This window comes from Capsicum annuum, chromosome 1, assembly GCF_002878395.1.
Source record: "Capsicum annuum cultivar UCD-10X-F1 chromosome 1, UCD10Xv1.1, whole genome shotgun sequence".
NCBI lineage: Eukaryota > Viridiplantae > Streptophyta > Magnoliopsida > Solanales > Solanaceae > Capsicum > Capsicum annuum.
This window is the reverse complement of record NC_061111.1, coordinates 193,780,385-193,799,231: the sequence shown is the minus strand read 5'-3', so window position 1 is coordinate 193,799,231 and position 18,847 is coordinate 193,780,385.

Below are 18,847 nucleotides of genomic sequence, written 5' to 3'. Positions count from 1 at the left end.
AGATAGGGTGTTCCTGAAGGTGTCTTCCATGAAGGGAGTGATGCAGTTTGGGAAGAAAGGAAAGCCCAGTCCTTGATAAGGGGGTCCTTATATGATTTTGAGGAGGGTTGGTAATATTGCATATGAGTTGGAATTACCCTCAACTTTTATCTTCATTCAACCGATATTCCATAGCTCTATGTTGAGGAAGTGTATTCGTGATCCATCGCAAACTGTTCCTATCAAGGATATTGGTATTTCAAATTCCTCATCTTATGAAGAGATCTCGGTTGAGATCTCGGATCGTCAGGTTCATCGATTGTGGACCAAGGATGTGGACTCGGTAAATTTTCTATTGAGGAACCACAAGGCGGAAAAGGCTGCATGGGAAGACAAAGAAAACATGAAGTCCAAGTATCCATTCCTATTTTCTTCACCAGAAATTCATGCGAAATGTATGTTTTCTTCATAACGTCTTTGTTTTTAAACTTTGTTAAAGAAAATATGGACTTTCTACGTATTTTAGTTTCCTATCTTGGTTAAAGGTAAGGGTAGATACGTTTGGGAGTCTAATCGTGCTAGTTACTACCTTGTTTCATCGTTCGAGGATAAATGATCCTAGTGGGAGAGAATTGAAACACCCTGGATTTTGACTTTAAACTTTTTGAGTTTTTAGCCTTCTGTTGATCGTACAACTCACCATACTATACGTATGGTGTGGGTACGGGTTTAGGGACCCTAGTCGTATGTTGGTTAGTGTGATATTGGACAAGTTTGTCCAACGTACGAAAGGATACCATACGAGTCGTATGTAGAAGTGACAAAAAAGTATAAGGTCCAATCGTATGTTGTCCAGTGTCTAGCCATTGATGTTCTTCTTAGGGTACGACTTCAAAGCACTAGTCGTATGGTGAAGATACGAGCTAGGCCAAGGGAGTCATATGTGGTGTCCAACTTTTTGTCTTATATTTGATTGGAGGGTACCACTCGTATGGTGTGGATACGATTGAGGGATCCAACTGCACCCACCTGCGAGAATTTTTACAATTTAAGTTGGGGTATTCTGGACATTTTCCCTCTTAACTCCTTTTGACCCTATGACATAAAACACCTTTAGAGGCTTCCTTAACGTATTATTCTTAATCAAACACTCTCTAAATGCTCCCAAATCTCTCTCAAGCTCTTGGTTCAAGGAAAGCGAGGGTTTTCTCCAAGGCAATCCCTTAAGGCTCAAAGGGGTGGTTTCTCTCCCTCTTCCTTGTTGTCTAAGGCATGTTACTCCTCCCACATTGTTAGTTCAACTAAAAGCATGTTTTAATGAATGATTTTCCTAGCATTTTTGTGATATTGTTTTGGGTTTTGAAATATATGTTAGGGGTTTTGGTTGTTCTTAGTTTGATAGTATTTTCCTATATTTTACTTATGGTTTTTATGTTATAATTGTGATTTGAACATGTGGTTACATAGGAATGGTCAATTGATACTTGGTTTTGGCTTTGGAAACTATATGCCCTCAACATGTTTGTTAAAATGCCAATGAGAATGTTTTTATCACATAGTTTGACTATTATTAAAATCCTTGCATTATATAAAAAGATAATCGAACCTAAATTGGTTTAAAGGGTTTTAAATGATTTGGAAAGGCCTTGATGGCCATGGTTTTGGTTTAACTGGAAACATGGGAGTCAAATTGGCTTAATGTCTTTGGTATGGCATAAATGGATAGATTTGGAAGCTCTAGTTTTGGTATGATGATACCAATAGTTAATGCTTAATTAAAAGGACTCCTTGGTAATTGATTGGTTGTGTATGAATGGTTTTAATTTGGGCTTAAAGGGGAATGTGTTAGCAAAGCCATGGAAGGTGGCAATCCCGGGGGGACAAAAACTGGAAACTCACAATTGTCGATGTGAGATTGATCTTGGTGACCGTGTGTATCATGTCATACTTATATTTTGGAAGAAGTACTAGTCATCTGAGGGTTTTCTCTAGGTCGTGCGGCTAACACTCATCGGGGCCCTTTCAGTAGGGGGAGCTGAACCCATGTATCCCATGGGTGAATTTAGGATAGCAGAGTTATGCAATATCAGGTTAAAGATTTTAAATGCTTGCTAAACCCAGTTCCCTTCCCCGACATGGTATATATATGTATGTGATTGCATATGGTTTTTTACTTTGTTTTTGAATGATGGCATTATTTTATCCTTACTCCTGAGTACAAGCTAGTGTTCACCCGCTAACCCGTCTTCGAGTGTTGTATCCCCACGCGATGTAGGATCCGGCTATACTATTTCTCTTTATAGGTAATCTTAGATTCGGGAACATTTTTGTGTTGGACTGAAGTAGTGAGCTTTCATACTCCGGAAGACTCTATTTCATGTTATGAACTTTTTTTCATACTTTTGTTTCTTTCTTGGACTTTGGTTTTGGCTATAGTTTGGGGAATGTCCCGACCGGATGTTCTTGAAATTCAGTTAGAGGCTCTGTGTGACTAATATAGGAATGGGTGATGTCGGTATTGGTGTCATCCTTGGCATTGATATTGGTATTGGGGCTGACACCGGTGGGATGCTTAGTTGGATGTTTGGATAGTTATGGTTATGAACTTTATTAAATGTCTTTCAATTATAATTATTCTATCTTGGTATATATTCGGAATTTAACTGACATAGAGTACAGGCGGTTATGATTGAGTATTTGGGGTGGTCTTCGGTCCAGGTCGAACTTGAGATGCCCGACACAACTATACCCTGATTCAGGTCATGTCATCTTTCTAAATAGGATTTTTTTCCCATATTGCCCAATGTTATTTGTAATTTCCTTGCCAACCCCTATTTCTGCAAACTCTTTGACCTAGAAATCTTGAATATAGTGAATATCTACATTTCAAGAATGGGGTAAGGACTATTTCATAGGACCAATATCAATGGTTCTTGACACCCAATTTTGGCTCGCTCTCTTTTCCTTTAATTTTTTTTTCGATGCCTCTTAGCCCTAACTAATTTTATCAAAATAAATTTGTATTATTATTTCTAAGAGTTTTGAAAAGAATGAAAAAGTAGGATTCATTTTTTCCTGTCATATTTTAAATATTTTCACTAAAATTAATTATTTAAAATCAAAAATCACAAAAAAATATTTTAATAGCATTTGCATTTTTTCCTAGCGTTTTATTATATTCAGACGATACTTTGTGACTACATATATATTCCTATAATATACATATATCCTTATTATACAAATATTAATAAAATTATTAAATCGAACGCCTATACAAATTATGTCTGTAATTTATATATGTACATACCAAAAATAATTTTAGAATAATAAGAAGCATTGATAAAATTAATTTTGAAAGAAAAAAAGTGTTTGGGCCAACATCAATTCAATTTCAATTTTATTTTACTCAAACCCAATTTTTATTCATAAATTTCAGTCTAAGAAATCCAAAACCCAGTCTAATATCCACATCCACTACATCAATCTACCCCACACAATACCCACTAATCACATGCTTCCACCTCAACAAAGAAACACAATTCTCACCCAATAAACACAAAATCATCCCAAACGTTGAAGTTTTCAATCTAATAGCCATTTTTGAAACAACTTTTTTATATATTTATCCGTATATATATCTATAATTTATAATATATTAAAAGTGTGAAGGCCTTAAAATCTTTGTTTGAACTTTTTGCCCTTTATTAAAAGTCTTTGCTTTAGACAAAATTATCTTTTCACTATTTTATTTATAATTAGGAGTTAAAAATTAATTAACTATTTATAGTAAAACCTTTTCTTATTAGAATTAATGACAATTAAAACATTTTTCATTAGTTTAAGAATTAAAGTTGATTTTAAGAAGATTGAAAAATCTATAATAAATATGAAAGCATTAGAATACTAAAAATATAAGAAATACCAAATTTTTAAAAGTTTTAAGTGAGTAATCAAAGATTTAACTTTAAAAATAAGGAAAGATTTTAAATATAGAAACAGTAAAAAAAAATTGCACTACAAATTTGATTCAAATCAATTCATCTCTTTTAACCTCTATATAATTATAATTAATAATTATAATTATAATTAATATATTAAAAGTATGAAGGGCCTTAAAAATATTGTTTGAACTTTTTGCCCTTCATTAAAAGTATCTTCTTCCGACAAAATCATCTTTTCACTATTTTTTAATATTTAAGAGTTGAAAATTATTTAACTATTTATAGTAAAACCTCTCCTTATTAGAATTAATGACAACTAATACCTTTTTTATTAGTTTATAAGTTCTAAATCAAAGTATTAGAATAAGAAAAATATAAGAAGTACCAAATTCTTCAAAGTATTAAGTAAGTAATCAAAAATTTTCTAAAGATTTAACTTTAAAAATAAGGAAAGATTTTAAAGATTGAGAAATAAAACAAAAATCTTACTACAAATATGGTTCATATCAATGCGTCTCTTTTAGCCTCTAGCAGCAAGAAAAAGAGGTGTTGCATGACAAATGCAAAAGTGACGATCCATTAACCACTTGAAACTTCTGGTGGTATATGTTATGTTTACGTTATTATATTAAAGTGTGAAGGAAATTTAAGAAGTGATTTAAACTTTTTGTACTTCATTTTAAATCTTAGGAGTTGACAAAATCGTCTAACTTTAAATAATCAAGAATTACACGGGCAAGGCACGTGCGGATAAACTAATATGTTTGTGTGTGTGTGTGTGTGTGTGTATATATATATATATATGTATGTATATATAAATCCACATATATATATACATATACATATATATATATACAAGTATGTATATATATATATATATGTGGATTTATATATACATACATATATATATATATTTTATTACTATTATTATTTTTAGGTTAATTTTTTTAACCGTCCGATCTCAAAGTTGGTCAAGGAACCTGAGAAAAGGACGTCTTTTCTCACTCCCTCAAAATCAATCACGCGTATGAAATTTTCTCATCCCCATACCATCGTCTCATCAACGTCCATTATTCAAAAGGACAATAGCAACAATCGACCTCATCTCATCCATCTTCTTCCTCCTTTCCACCTCCAGCCAAACCGAAAAACCTAGCCCTTAGGTCGTGTCATCACCGTCTGTGACCATTGTGCGAGAATCACCTATTTTTCTCATCATCAAACCAGTGAAACCAGCAATGGAAGAGGGTCAATTCCAAATCCATGCAAAAATTTTAAATATACACCTCAAAATCACCCATGAAAGAGACGACACTCCAAAATTTTAATCACCCCTCTTCTTTTACACACTTTTTTAATATTTTTTTCAAATCCAGCTTTTGAAGCTTGGATTTGCGCATATAAATATGAATTTTTATCCCCGTCAGAAAGGAGAGACAAGGTCGAAAAGGAAAGGAAGCATAGTTTTGAGGTTAAAAAGAAGAGTAAAAAAACATTGTTAATTTGAATGATCACAAAGGTCAAAAAGGGTAAAAATTAGAGAAGAAAAACAAAAAAAGTGTTAACAAGGTTTTGAAGTAGAAAATAGAGTGGAAAAAGAGAGGTTTGAAAGCTTTCAGTTCAAAGAAAAAACAAAAAAAGAGTAAAAAACGTGTTTTGTCTGGCAAAAAGAGGGAAAACAGAGAAGGAAAAAAAGAGTTGAAATTAGTCATATCTTTGTTCTTAATCGAGTTTCTCAGGTTTGAGTTAGCCATCATAATTTTGATGTTGAAGCCCTAATTTTGCTGCACGAAACAAGGAGCGAACCTCCCCTTTTGATATCGTTCTTCATCTCTTTTATTTTTCTTTATTTTGATTAGCTTATGAACCTGTGATGTTTGTTCCATATTTAAGTTTTGTTGTTGGTGTTTTGTTATTTTTGTGGGTTAAACCAAAAAATGGTTTCAATTCTAGCAAATGGATTCGTATATAAATTTTGATTAAGTTTGTTTTGTTATGATGTCTCTAGAATTTTGTTGATGGATATAAAAATTTTAGTCAAATTTGTTTATTGTAATGTTTCCGGAATTTTAGTTGATAGGTATATAAATTTCAATCAAGTCTGTTTGCTATGGTATTTCTAGAATTCTTTCGATTTATATAGTATTGATTCTATGATATATCCGAGTGATTACTGAAGGTTGGCCTTTCCGAATCAGATTTTAGAAAATGGATAGTATGGTTACCTTTAGCTAAATTTGAGAATGTTTGTCAAACACCCGAGAGTCACGAAAATCCTCCACATGTTGTGTGCTATTTCGATCAGTTCAAAATAGGGCATGACAATATGATAACTCTGCTGGAAAATTAATGAACTTAGGTTTTTACCTTAACATGCGTAGTTTAGAATTATCATGCTTTTATTGTGTCATTTGCTTTACATGTATTTATATCATGATTTATGGGAAAGGACGTAAGCTAAATCCAAACTTATGTTCCATATTTGTTTAATCAACACTACTTGTTACTGCTTTATCACTTGTATTTTCCTATCGAGTCTTTGGCCATACACAATTTACACATTGTGGTTCACGCGAGGGGTATCTTACAACCTCCAAACCTTCTTTGGATTCTTTAGTTTCAGAGTTGATGAAATTAGGTTAGTGCCCCTTCTCGCAACTATTTAGTCCTACTCTCAAATGTTTTGGGAAAAATCTTACTCTAGAAAGAGGTCATATTGCATACACCATAGGCGAGACGGTCCAAGGCATCATCATCGTAATTAGGAAGTCACTCTTTTGTCAAAGGTTACAAACCTAACTACATTTTTTTATGTAAAGATTGATGTGAGCGGTCTAAACAAAAACACATAATGGGTTTCAAATAAATAACTTATCATACCTTTTCCTCTTTCTTTCAGATGAATATTAATCTAAATCTACCGAACATCCAAATTGTTATCTCAGACACTGACAGCCTGCAGAACTGGTGGAGAAATATTTTTTTAGCGCACGGTGGGGAGATTCTAGAAAACTTAGGTTCTCTGCTATCACTAATGAGGGTCTTAGCTAACAAAACCCTCATTACGCTATTGATGAAGTTTTGGACCCGACCATGGTAAATTTCAGTGTTTTGGATTTTGAAATAACTCCTACCCTGGAGGAGGTTAGTGTGTTTGTTGAGTTGCTGCTCAGAGGGAAGCTGCCGGTGCTCCCATCATCTATAATAAAGAAAGATTTCCTGAGGCTCTTAGGGTTGGATATCTTAATATAACTAAAGAATGTGGAGGACAGGAATGTAAAGTTGGATTACCTTTTCAAAAGTTATGGCCGTTTGGAAAGTTAAGAAAAATACCAGAATAAGTTTGTTTGTACCCATAGACAATAGGTATATATGCGGCCTAGGGTCTTCATGCTGGATTTCTTGGGAACCATGATCTCCCAATGATATTTTGTTGTATAAACATCAATATTATGCCAGAAGTAATGAATATCTTTGTGGAGCCGCAGAGACTTACCTTGGTGCAAATGATTCTTATCGAGGTATTTCGGTCATTATTCATTTACATTAAAGGGCATGACTTTTTTCGCTTCTTTGGAGGTTGCAACCTGTTATTACAAATTTGGGCTCTACAACACTTCTATCATCACCCTCCATAGATGGATTATACAATTGACGCATGCAGCAAAATACAAAGCCACGAAGATCCTTTGAGGTATTGGGTTACACCTTCTGAAGAGAAAGAGTGGCACATGTTTTTAATCAATCTTATTGGAGATTTCATCCAAAGGAAGTATTCTTAGATGGAAGGATTGGCCTTTGTCAGGACTAGGCATTCGTACTTTATCGAGCTAATTGGAATTGGAGACATTCAACCATACGTGCCTCTACAAGTCCTCAGACAGCTTGGTGTCATCCAGGATATCCTGCTTTGGTCAGCCATGGTACTACTTGAGGACGGTTATGCTGCCCTGATTTCGGCAGCATGAGTGATGAACTTGCAGATAGAATAGGACTATATGGTTACATTAAACATGGAAGGAGAGAAATAGTGCATGCCAAATTATTATATATGGTGCATCACTGTGATCCACATAGCTCGACCAAGTGAAGATAGGTTCTGAGAATTCACAGACATTCAGTAGATCGAATGGATCAAGAAAGAATTACTTCTAAACATGGATCTCACCACACCCATGTATAATTAGATAGTCCTAGGTTCCATCGATTATCTAATTTCAGTAACTGAGCAGGACTCAGAGAAAGAAGAAGAAGAAGAAGAAGAAGAAGAGGACTCTAAAGAAGATCTTATGAAAAACCCTGAAGAAGATCCTGAGAAACAAGACAAAGACCCTGAAGAAGACCCTAAGGAATAACTAGATGAATGGATAGAAGAAGACCCCGAGGAGCATTCATAAATTGGTTCCAACATTTATGATCTCGATGATGGAGGGGTGATAGATACAGACTTAGCACCTAAGTATGACCCTGGTGGATCCTTAGAATACTACCCAAGATCATATTTTGATATGGATAGAGATAAGGATGATGATTCCACTTGGACCTATATTACCTCTCCCTGTTGTATTTTTTTCACATTCCCTAAAGAGCCTTATGTCCAACCCCATTGTATACCCTTGCCGTCATCCATGGACTTTCTTTTTAAGATTTTCTCTCTCTATTTTGATGTAACCTCTAAAATCCCTTTGTTTAGTAAAAATAATGTTTATCCCTAAATCCAAATGTGTTTACTAGATCATTTATTATCAAACTAATGGCAATGTAGGCCTACCTCTGGTAAAAAAGGCTACGTGATGATACAGATTTTGGATGTCTCCAACTTGGCATATATATGTGTTACATACTTGTTATATTTTTTATATCTCCCAACCTAATATGGTTTCCCTTTTCCTTTTATTTCTTTTATTTTTGTTTATTAATACCCAAAAAGGGAAAGATGATTTGTGTCAACTTGCAAACTGGTGTAATTTCAATACAACTTTTAGTCCAAAGGAAAAATGACTAACAAGGACAAGGCCACAATGATACCAGTGGATGACGCCAAAAGCTCTCGAAGGTTGTCAGACACTCAGAACGATGAACAGATGGCTAACATGGAATAAGAAATCAAAGTCCTGAAGAAAGGACTACATCAAATACGGGTTTTGACAAGCTTACAGTGGCTACCTTTCCCACTCTTTTCCAAGCTCCAAATGTTTAATTACTCGTGGTCGCTCCTGCTAACCTAACAAATCCACCTTTACATGATGAAGCCTTATTTTTTTTCTCAACCCACCACTAAAGTTGTACTTGATTTTTTGTTTCCTACTCAGAATTTCACCATTTCAATCCATCCAATAATGTAACACATACCTGGGGCACATGCCACTTATGAGATACTTGTGTCGCCAGTTTATGCTACTGAAGTTCCTTCTTTTGTAACGTCCATAGCCATTAAGGTTCTATATGAGTTTAATTGTTATGTAGTATTAGGGAAGGATGTCCGATCAAATGAAGAAGGGTCAGTAGTAGCTCAGCTAGAAAGTCTAAAGAAAGCATTTAGATACATATAAGTCACTAAGGGACTGAAAGCTTAGACTATGATGACTTGTGCATTCGTCTAGAAATCAATTTACCAGTCGGGTACAAACCACCAAAGTTTGATGTTTTTGATGGAAAAAGTAACCTGTATGCATATCTAAGGGCCTATTGCAATAAGTTGGTCAATGTAGGAAGGAATGAGCAGTTAAGAATGAAGTTGTTCATTCGAAGTCTATCAAGGAAAGCTCTGACTTGGTACAGTCAATAAGACCCTTGTAAGTGGTGTGACTGGCGAAAAGTGGCTGAATACTTCATGAGCTACTTCAGGTTTGACATCGATATCACCCCAGACAAGTTCTCATTGGCTAACATACAGAAAAAATAATCAGAATTATTTAAAGAATATGTTTGGCATTGGAGGACTGAGGCTGCTAGGATCCAGCCTCCACTGGATAAAAGTGAGCTCTCTAAGTATTTTATCCGAGCTAAAAAGGGTGTTTATTTTGATAAGATGATGTTGATGATGGGCCAAAAGTTTGTAGAGCAGGTCAAAATGGGAGATTTTATAGAAGAAGGAATAAAGTTAGGAAAAATCTAGTGTATAGTTACACTGCAAGCCACGATTAAGGCGATACAATCTAGTTCTGCTAGCATTAATAGGAAGAAAAAAAAAGATGTCTCATCTATCACACTATACTACCAACCTATAAATTCTTCCTATCGTTACCCTAACAACCCCCAAATTATTGAACATGTTCAAGTGTATAATACTCAACCATATTACAATCTACCTTGAGCTAAAGCATACCAAAAATCACCAAGACCAAATGCCCCTGCCCAAGCCCCAGCTCACCAAAATAGACCAGGATATGCACCAAGACCACATCTAATACTTGAAGCAAGAAATACCCGCACCTACACACCAATTCATGAACCTTTAGCCAACTAATTGAAAGATTGAGGCCACCAGGATTGTTACTCGCAGTCAAAGAAAAATCTCCTGATCAAACCTCTTGAAACTTTGATGGGGACAAGTAATGCGCTTATCACTCATGAGTCTAGGGGCATGACACGAAAAAGTGTTATGGTTTGAAGAATCAGATTGAGCCTCTAATTAGGAAGAGGGTAATCAAATGCATCACTGCTGCTCCAAATATGAATAATAACCCTTTTCTAAATCACATAAATAGACAAGTCAATATGATAACTTTGGAGTAAGAGTATGACTTTGAGAAAATTGATGTGCCTACATGGAATAAAAAAGAGGTTGCCACTATATCACCAGCACAACCATTTATCATAGTTCAGTTGAGGGAGCCTTTGACTATACAGACTTACCTTCCTAGAGTTGTGGTGACCACTATAGCCATTGGGAGGCCTGATTATGACACTAAAGCAGTCCCATGGGATTATCGACCTGAAGTTAAGTGAAAAATAATAGACTTTGTTGTAGCTCAGGGGATAACCAGGTCAGGAAGGTGTTACGCTACAGAAGATTTGAATTAAGGAGTTCGCGTGAAAGAGCAGAACCCAAAGAAGAATATTACTGATGCTAAAGCTGCAAAATTTTGGAAGAAGATACAACCTAAGAACTATTCAGTCGAAGAGCATCTAAAGAAGACACTGGCCCACATATCCATTATGTCCTTGCTTATGAGCTTTGAAGACCATAGAAATGTTTTGATAGAAGCGTTACGTAAAGTTAGCATACCAAAGAAGACCACGAATAGGACTTTGGCAGCAGCAATTACGCAAAATATAGAAGTAAATAAGGTCTCTTTCCATGATGATGAGATACCATCAGAAAGGGTTGCTCACAAAAAAGCATTTTATATCAAAGTTGGATATCATGACAAGATCATGAATAGGGTTCTGATTGATTGTGGTTCAGGTTGTAACATCTACCCATTCTCTACTCTAAAGGATTTGGGTGTAAATATAAAAGATATAAGAGAGAGTTGGGTAAACGTCAAAGCCTTTGATGGAATGCAAAGGAGTGTCATCGGAGAAATATACCTCACATTGTAGATAGGAATAGCCGAATTTCCCATCTTATTTCAAGTGATAGATGTATCATGTAGTTACATCCTATTGCTAGGAAGGCCATTATCATGACCCGAACCAAGGCCTAGTTGTAAAGGGTATCTTAAGTCCACCAAGAACCGGAGACCACCCTCTTAACCTAACCGTACGGAGCATAGCACACGTACCAACAGCTGCAATCTGATTATATACCAAGATAGAAAGATAATAAAATCAAAGATGACAAAGAATGTCAATATCAATACCCAATCCATAGTAATATCCGTAAAGCCTCTATTAATTCAAAAAAACCAATGTCGGGACATGCCCTGGACTCTAACAATGAAAATAGAAATGAAAATGATAATGTTAATGTGAAGTCTTCAATTCTAAGTAATAGAAAGAAACCAATGAAATGATCAAGTATTCTAGAGAATGTAAGCTCAACACTCCACAACAAATAATTGATAAGATGATCCACCTAAAATTGTTCATGAAAAGTATAATTTCCCTAGAATCCTGCATTGTGTGGGGATACAGCATCCGGAGATAGTTAGTGGGTTGAACACTAGCATGTAACTCAGGGATAAAGAATAAAATAATTCCAAGTAAAATCCAATTCAAAATTATGCACACATCATCATATACATGTATAAGTATTATATCGGGATAGGGAACAAGGCTTAGTATGAAGTAAAAACTTATCCTGGACCATACAGCTTAATCGCTATAAACAGGCACCCACAGGCTATATAGGTTTAGCTTCCTCGGCTTAAAAGGCCCCAGTGTGTGTTAGCTGCATAAACTAGAGGTATCAAAGAAGACCTTCGAATGCCCTAACCCCACATCAAACCTAGATACAATTATATCAATAGTGTGAGCTATGCACACAATCACAAGATCAAACCTCACATTGGCAAGGAGTTTCCAATAAAAGTCATCCAAGACCCACACCTTCACAGCTTAGCTACATAACCACCATCAATCCCAAATAAAAATAAGTTTCACATAATTCAGTTATTTAACCAATATTTAACTATTAAGGCACACCATGGATATCTTCATACCCTTACACTTGTAAGCTTAACTCTATGCCATAAGAATCACATAAACTTAAGGGAATGCCTCGGGCCCTTTTGTTCATTAAATCAATCATAGCCAACAAGGCCTTTAAAATCTTTGTTCATTTTTTAACCATTTATGCAATGTAATATCGTTAGTGAGTAAGTCAAACCAAGTGAAAATTTCACAATTCAAAGCTAATTTCACAAGTGGGTTAAGGGAACACAATTATTCAAAACTAATTCCAAGTCTAAAATATCAATTTGGGGGAATACCTTGACCCTCATTCCAATTCCCACAACCATGTACCCCATGAATTCAAAATATTTAGTTAAAAGCATGAACAACTCATAAAAAATGGGAGAACAATTCAAGGATCAACCATTCCAAAACTCTCAACCATAACAAAACCCACATTCAAATCCATACAATTTAAACCATGTAAAGCACATGTTTTTCATAAAATAAGAATTTGGGAAAAGTAACATGCCTCAAACAACAAGATTTATGGAGAGAAATCAACCCTTGAGCCCATAGATAACCAAATTCTTAGAAACCGTAAGTTTATTGACCTTGGAGAACTTAGAGAGTTTGAGAGAGTGCTCTGGGTATTAAAGTATTGAAAATAATGTCCCAAAATTTTTTTATGATTGTGGGTATTAAGTGACAAAAGAGGAAAATGTCTAAAATACACTCAATTAAAAAGCTAAAAAATTATTGTCAGTGACTACGGGTTACTATATGACTCTTAAGGACTCACTACGGCTCATTACCATGAGTTGTATGGCTCATTACCATGAGTTATAGTCTGGAAAGTAGCTGGTGGACCCCCTCTAATAACCCTATGACTCACACCCTAAGACTCGTTAAGAGACCCTACGACTCGTAGGGTCTAAGTGGTAGTCAAGATAGAATACTTTGAGAATCATTTTAGTCTATCTACAGATGGGACAATACAACTCATTTTGAGTCTTTACGACTCATAGCCCTTAGTCGTAGTCACAATAGAAACCCTGGGCCAACATACTAGCCAGGCTACAATTAGGTCCCTAAGATTAGTAATGACACCTAATGACTTGTTAGGAGAGTCGTAGATAGGGAAGTGAGTCAACCTTAGAAATTTCTAGGGCCCAAATTCCAAGGTGTTACAGTCATGGGTCCACATGGCAAGATCCACTTCTTCCACTCTCCATCACTGTAAAGTTTTAGTGGGGTTGCACAGAAGTTACTATTTATGGGGATCTCAGTCATCCTATTTATTCTATCAATTTAGTTCCAATCACTGAAGAGTTAGATGGAGCCACTTTTCATACCTTAGAGATCATGCAAGCTACAAAGATCTATGAGAAGATAGGGCCAGTTAAAGTAAAAATGTTAAGTGCTACAAAGATTGTTGCATCGGAAATATTGAAATATGGGTATTTGCCCAAGACAGGACTAGGATCAAAAGTTGATAAAATAATTGAGCCAATCCGGCTGAAACATCAGAGAAGTACCTTAGATTTTGGATATAAGCCCACTTATAGAAGAGTCTGAAGCGAATGATCAAGAGTGACAGTGTTCGTGCTAACCTAAGTCTCAGTTTCACATCAAATAGTTGATGAAGACATCACAGGGGGAATCAAAAATCTATTTGTTGTTATGATCAAAGGAGAACCAGAGATGGATTTCAAAAAACTTATCTTCTATGATGTTGAGCCTGGAGAAGACATGCAAAAGTGGACCATCCGCCCAACCTTATTTTGACAGGAGCCTTGGTAGTGTGGAATTCTAATTAATTTTAAAATTATTTTTTCATGGTCTATTAAGGCTTGAATCATCCAAAGCTCTTTTTGCTACTCTCTTCTAGCCAAAAGCCGAGCATTTTTATTTTGATAAAAGTCCTTATTTTCAAAAGTATTTTCCAATTTTTTGTAATATTTATTTACTTTACTCACTTTTTATATTTTCAATGCTAATATTAGAAATGATCCTAATTCTATGATTATAGTATTTAACGAATCTATCGAGCAAAATATGAGCAATGAGAAAGATGATGAGGAGTATGATGAAAGCATGATACCTGAAAACCTACCACAAGAGATCAAGCAACTTGAAAGTCAATTTAGGCGATAAGAAGATGGTGAAGGAAATGCAAGACAACATACACTTGGAGGCTGAGAGGAAGCAAAAATTGATAAAATTTCTCAAGCAATACATAATTATGTTTTCTTGGTCTTATAATGATATGCCTGGTTTGAGCACTGATATCATCTCACATCTACTGCCAATTAACACTATCCCTATGAAGCAAAAGACGAGAAAGTTCAAACCCACTTTGAGTTTAAGAATCAAGGAGGAAGTGACCAAACAAATAAAAGCTAACATTGTAAGCGTAGATAATTACCCCATATGGTTGGACAACATCACGCCAGCACCAAAGAAGGACGAAAAGATAAGAATATGTGTAGATATCAGGATCTCAAAAAAGCTATTCCAAAGGATGATTTTTCCTCTCTGAAACATTCACATTCTCATTAATAACTGTGCAAAACATGAGTATGGTCATTTGTTGATTATTATGTAGGATATCATCAAATATTGATGGATGAGAATGATTCAAAGAAGATAGCCTTTATCGCTTCGTAGGGAGTATACTGCTACAAGGTAATGCTATTTGGACTCAAAAATGTTGGTGCAACTTACATAAGAGCCATGGCTACCCTTTTTCACGATATGATTCATAAAAATATCAAGGTATATGTGAATGATATTGTTATCAAGTCTAAAAAGAGTTTGGACCACCAGTATGATTTATGAAAATTATTTAAAAGGTTACAAAGGTACAACCTAAGGTTGAATCCATCTACATACGCCTTTAGGGTTCCTATGGGAAAGTTATTAGAATTTATTATTAGTAAGTGAGGTATAGATTTGGATCCATCCAAGATAAAGGCAATCCAAGACTTGCCACCTCCTAAGACCAAAAAGGACGTAATGAGTTTCTTGGGAAGACTTAAGTACATCAGTCGATTCATAGCACAATCAAAAATAATTTGTGAACTAATATTCAAGTTTTTAAAGAAATATGCCACCACTGGATGAACTAAAGAATGTCAGAAAGATTTTGATAAAATCAAAGAGCATTTATCCAACCCACCAGTATTGGTTCCACCAGAGCTCAGGAAGCCATTGCTATTGAATCTATCAGTTATGGATAATGCATTTTGAAGTGGTGAGGGTGGCATAATAAGACGGGAAAGAAATAACAAACCATTTACTACCTGAGTAAAAAGTTTACACGTATGAAAAAAGGTATAAATTGTTTGAGCATACCTATTGTGTATTGACTTGGGTTACACAAAAGTTGAGGCAATACCTATCAGCGTAAACCACGTACCTAATTTCAAGAATAGATTCACTCAAGTACATCTTTCATAAACCAATGCCTACTGAAAAATTTGAGAAATGGCAGATTTTGTTGATCAAGTTTGATATTGTGTACGTGACATAAAAAGCCATTAAAAGAATAGCTTTGGCTAATCACCTTACAAAAAGACAAATGGATCAAGATTAAAAGCCACACGAGACCTACTTTCCCGATAAAAAGATGTTGTTTGCATGAGAAGACATCTCAGAGTCATATGATGGATGAAGAATGTTCATTGATGGAGCATCAAACTTTAAAGGAGTCGAAATTGGTGCAGTTCTAGTTTTATAAGTAGCTCAACATTATTCAATCTTGGCGAAGATTAGGTTTCTTTGCATGAATAACATAGAAGAATATAAGGCCTACATTCTTGGTATTCTATAAAGTGTCTCCCAGGAAATGAGTGATATGGTTTGGGAAAAAGGAAAATCTCTGTCCTCAGTATGTTGGTCCCTTTTATATTTTGAGATGAGTGGGTAATGTGGCTTATGAATTGGAATTGTCTTCGAGTTTGGGTTCTATTCATTTGTCATTCTATGTTTCGATGTTGAAGAAGTGTGTAGTAGATCTTTCCTTGGTATTTCCCTTATAAAGCATGGATTCCTAGGATTTCTTGTCCTATGAGGAATCCCCGATTGAGATTTTAGATCAGCAAGTCCATTAATTATGGATTAAAGATGTGGCTTCTATAAAGGTTCTAAGGAGGAATCGAAAGGTTAACGAGGACACTTGGGAAGCTGAAGAGGACATAAAGTCCAAGTACCTATTCTTGTTTCCTGCTTTAAATAATCGTGCGAGAGGTATGTGCACTTCGTAACATCTTTATTTTTTGATGTTGTTAAAGGGAATTGTGATTTCCTTTATATCTTGGTTTTCTGTCTTTGTTAAAGGTAAGTGTGGTTGTGTTTCGAGTCAAATCATCCAAATAAATTCCCTGTCCTATTATTTGAGGATGAATAATCCTAAGGGGAGAGGATGCAACACCCCATATTTTTGGTCCTTGAAAGTTTCTAAAATTTTATCCTCACTGTCCTAACTATGACTCCCTTTATAAGCCATAGGGATTCTTGACGAATCGTAAGGACCCAAGTCATAGCCTGACCAGTGTGTGTGGCTAAGTTTTCTATTTTGAGTATGAGTGGCTCACAACAATTCGTATGGAATCATTATGAATCGTGATGTCCCAACCATAGTCAAACCAGTGTATGTTCCAAGTATTGTTGTCCTAGTGATGACTATGACCCAATGATTCATAGGGTCCCCTAATGAGTCATATGATGTAAGTTGTAAAGTAAATAGTAGGTGTGCCAAATGACACTATCTTAGCTACGAATCACGATGACGAGTCCTAGTAGGTCGTTATGAGTCGCAGAGTGAACCATAGTCACTGGCGATAATTTTTCAGCTTTTAAGTTGAGGGCACTTTAGACATTTCCCTATCTACCCACATACACCCCAAATCTATAATACACCTTAGGGTCATTATTTTGACACTTTAACAAATCAAAAACCCTCTTTACTCTCTCAAATTCCTTCAAACAAAGCAACTTAGGGTTTCCTCAAGGTTGATTATTTAGGGTCAATTCAAGATTTCTTCTCCATAATAGAGAATCTTTCAGGCATGTTACTCGTCTCTAATTATTATTTTGTTAAGAGCGTGTGTTTTAAAGTATTATTCATTTGGTTTTGATGTTGGTTTGGAACATAGGTTGACGGTTTTGAATGTTTGTGTTAATGTTTTACCATGGTTTACATATGATTGTTCATGCTTTAATTATGGTTTTGAACTTGTGGAATGCATGAGTATGGTGAATAACTAGAGGATTGTGATTTCCCCCAATTTATGAATATTGATAATTGAAGTGGTAATGACCTCAACCCCATATTATGAAATTGGATTTGAATATGAAAAGTGTGCACATTGATCTATTCTTGAACTATTGCATCAAGTGAAAAACTAATGAAGCATAATATTTTAAGTTGAACCAAGAGGGTTGTGAATTCCCCCAAGTGATGATAATTGGTTTGGCATATTGATGTTACCTTGCAAGTGTAGTTGGTATCACAATACCAACAGTGTGTGCTAAGTGAGTATTATAGTTTAATAAATGGAAATATGTGATAAATGATTTAATTGGGCTGTAAGGAGGGTGGTTTAGCTGAGTCGTGAAAGTGGAAGTCTCGAGAGATCAATACTGGAAATCACGATTGCCGATGCGGGGGTCTAAATGACAGGGTGGTTTAAGTCGTCCTTATTATTATTATATGATTAGGAAGTTTGAGTCCCCAATATTATATTATATGATTGGGTACTTCAGTCACCTTAGTATACCAGGAGGTTCAAGTCCCTCATGGTGCATATGTACATCCTCTGGTTCGTGCAGCTACATGCACTAGGGCCGTTCCAGCTGGGGAAGAGCTGGGCCCATGGGTACCTTCTAATATTATGACAGTTGAGCTACACAATCCAGGCTAAAGTTTTAAAGTGCATGCTAAGCCTTGTTTCCTTTCCCGATACATTATTTATGTATGTATATGATGATGTTCACATGGATTTGAATTGTCTTTATTTTATCCCTTATCCCTGAATTACATGCTAGTGCTAAACCCACTAACCATCTTCAGACGTTGTATCCCCATACAATACAGGAACCAGAGATACTTCTACTTTTCCTATGTAGTGTTAGGTGGATTGGCTCAATTCTTCAATCGTTGGTGGTAAAGTGGTGAGCTTTTATTCTCTGTAAGACTTGTATATTTTATCAGTTTCTATTTATAGATTAAAATTAAGAGTTCACATTATCATTAACATCTTCATTGTCATTGTCAGGGTCGAAGGCATGTCCTAGCATTTTATTGATTTTGATTTTGTTAAAAGGCTTTATGGATTACTGTGGACGTGGCTGGTGATATT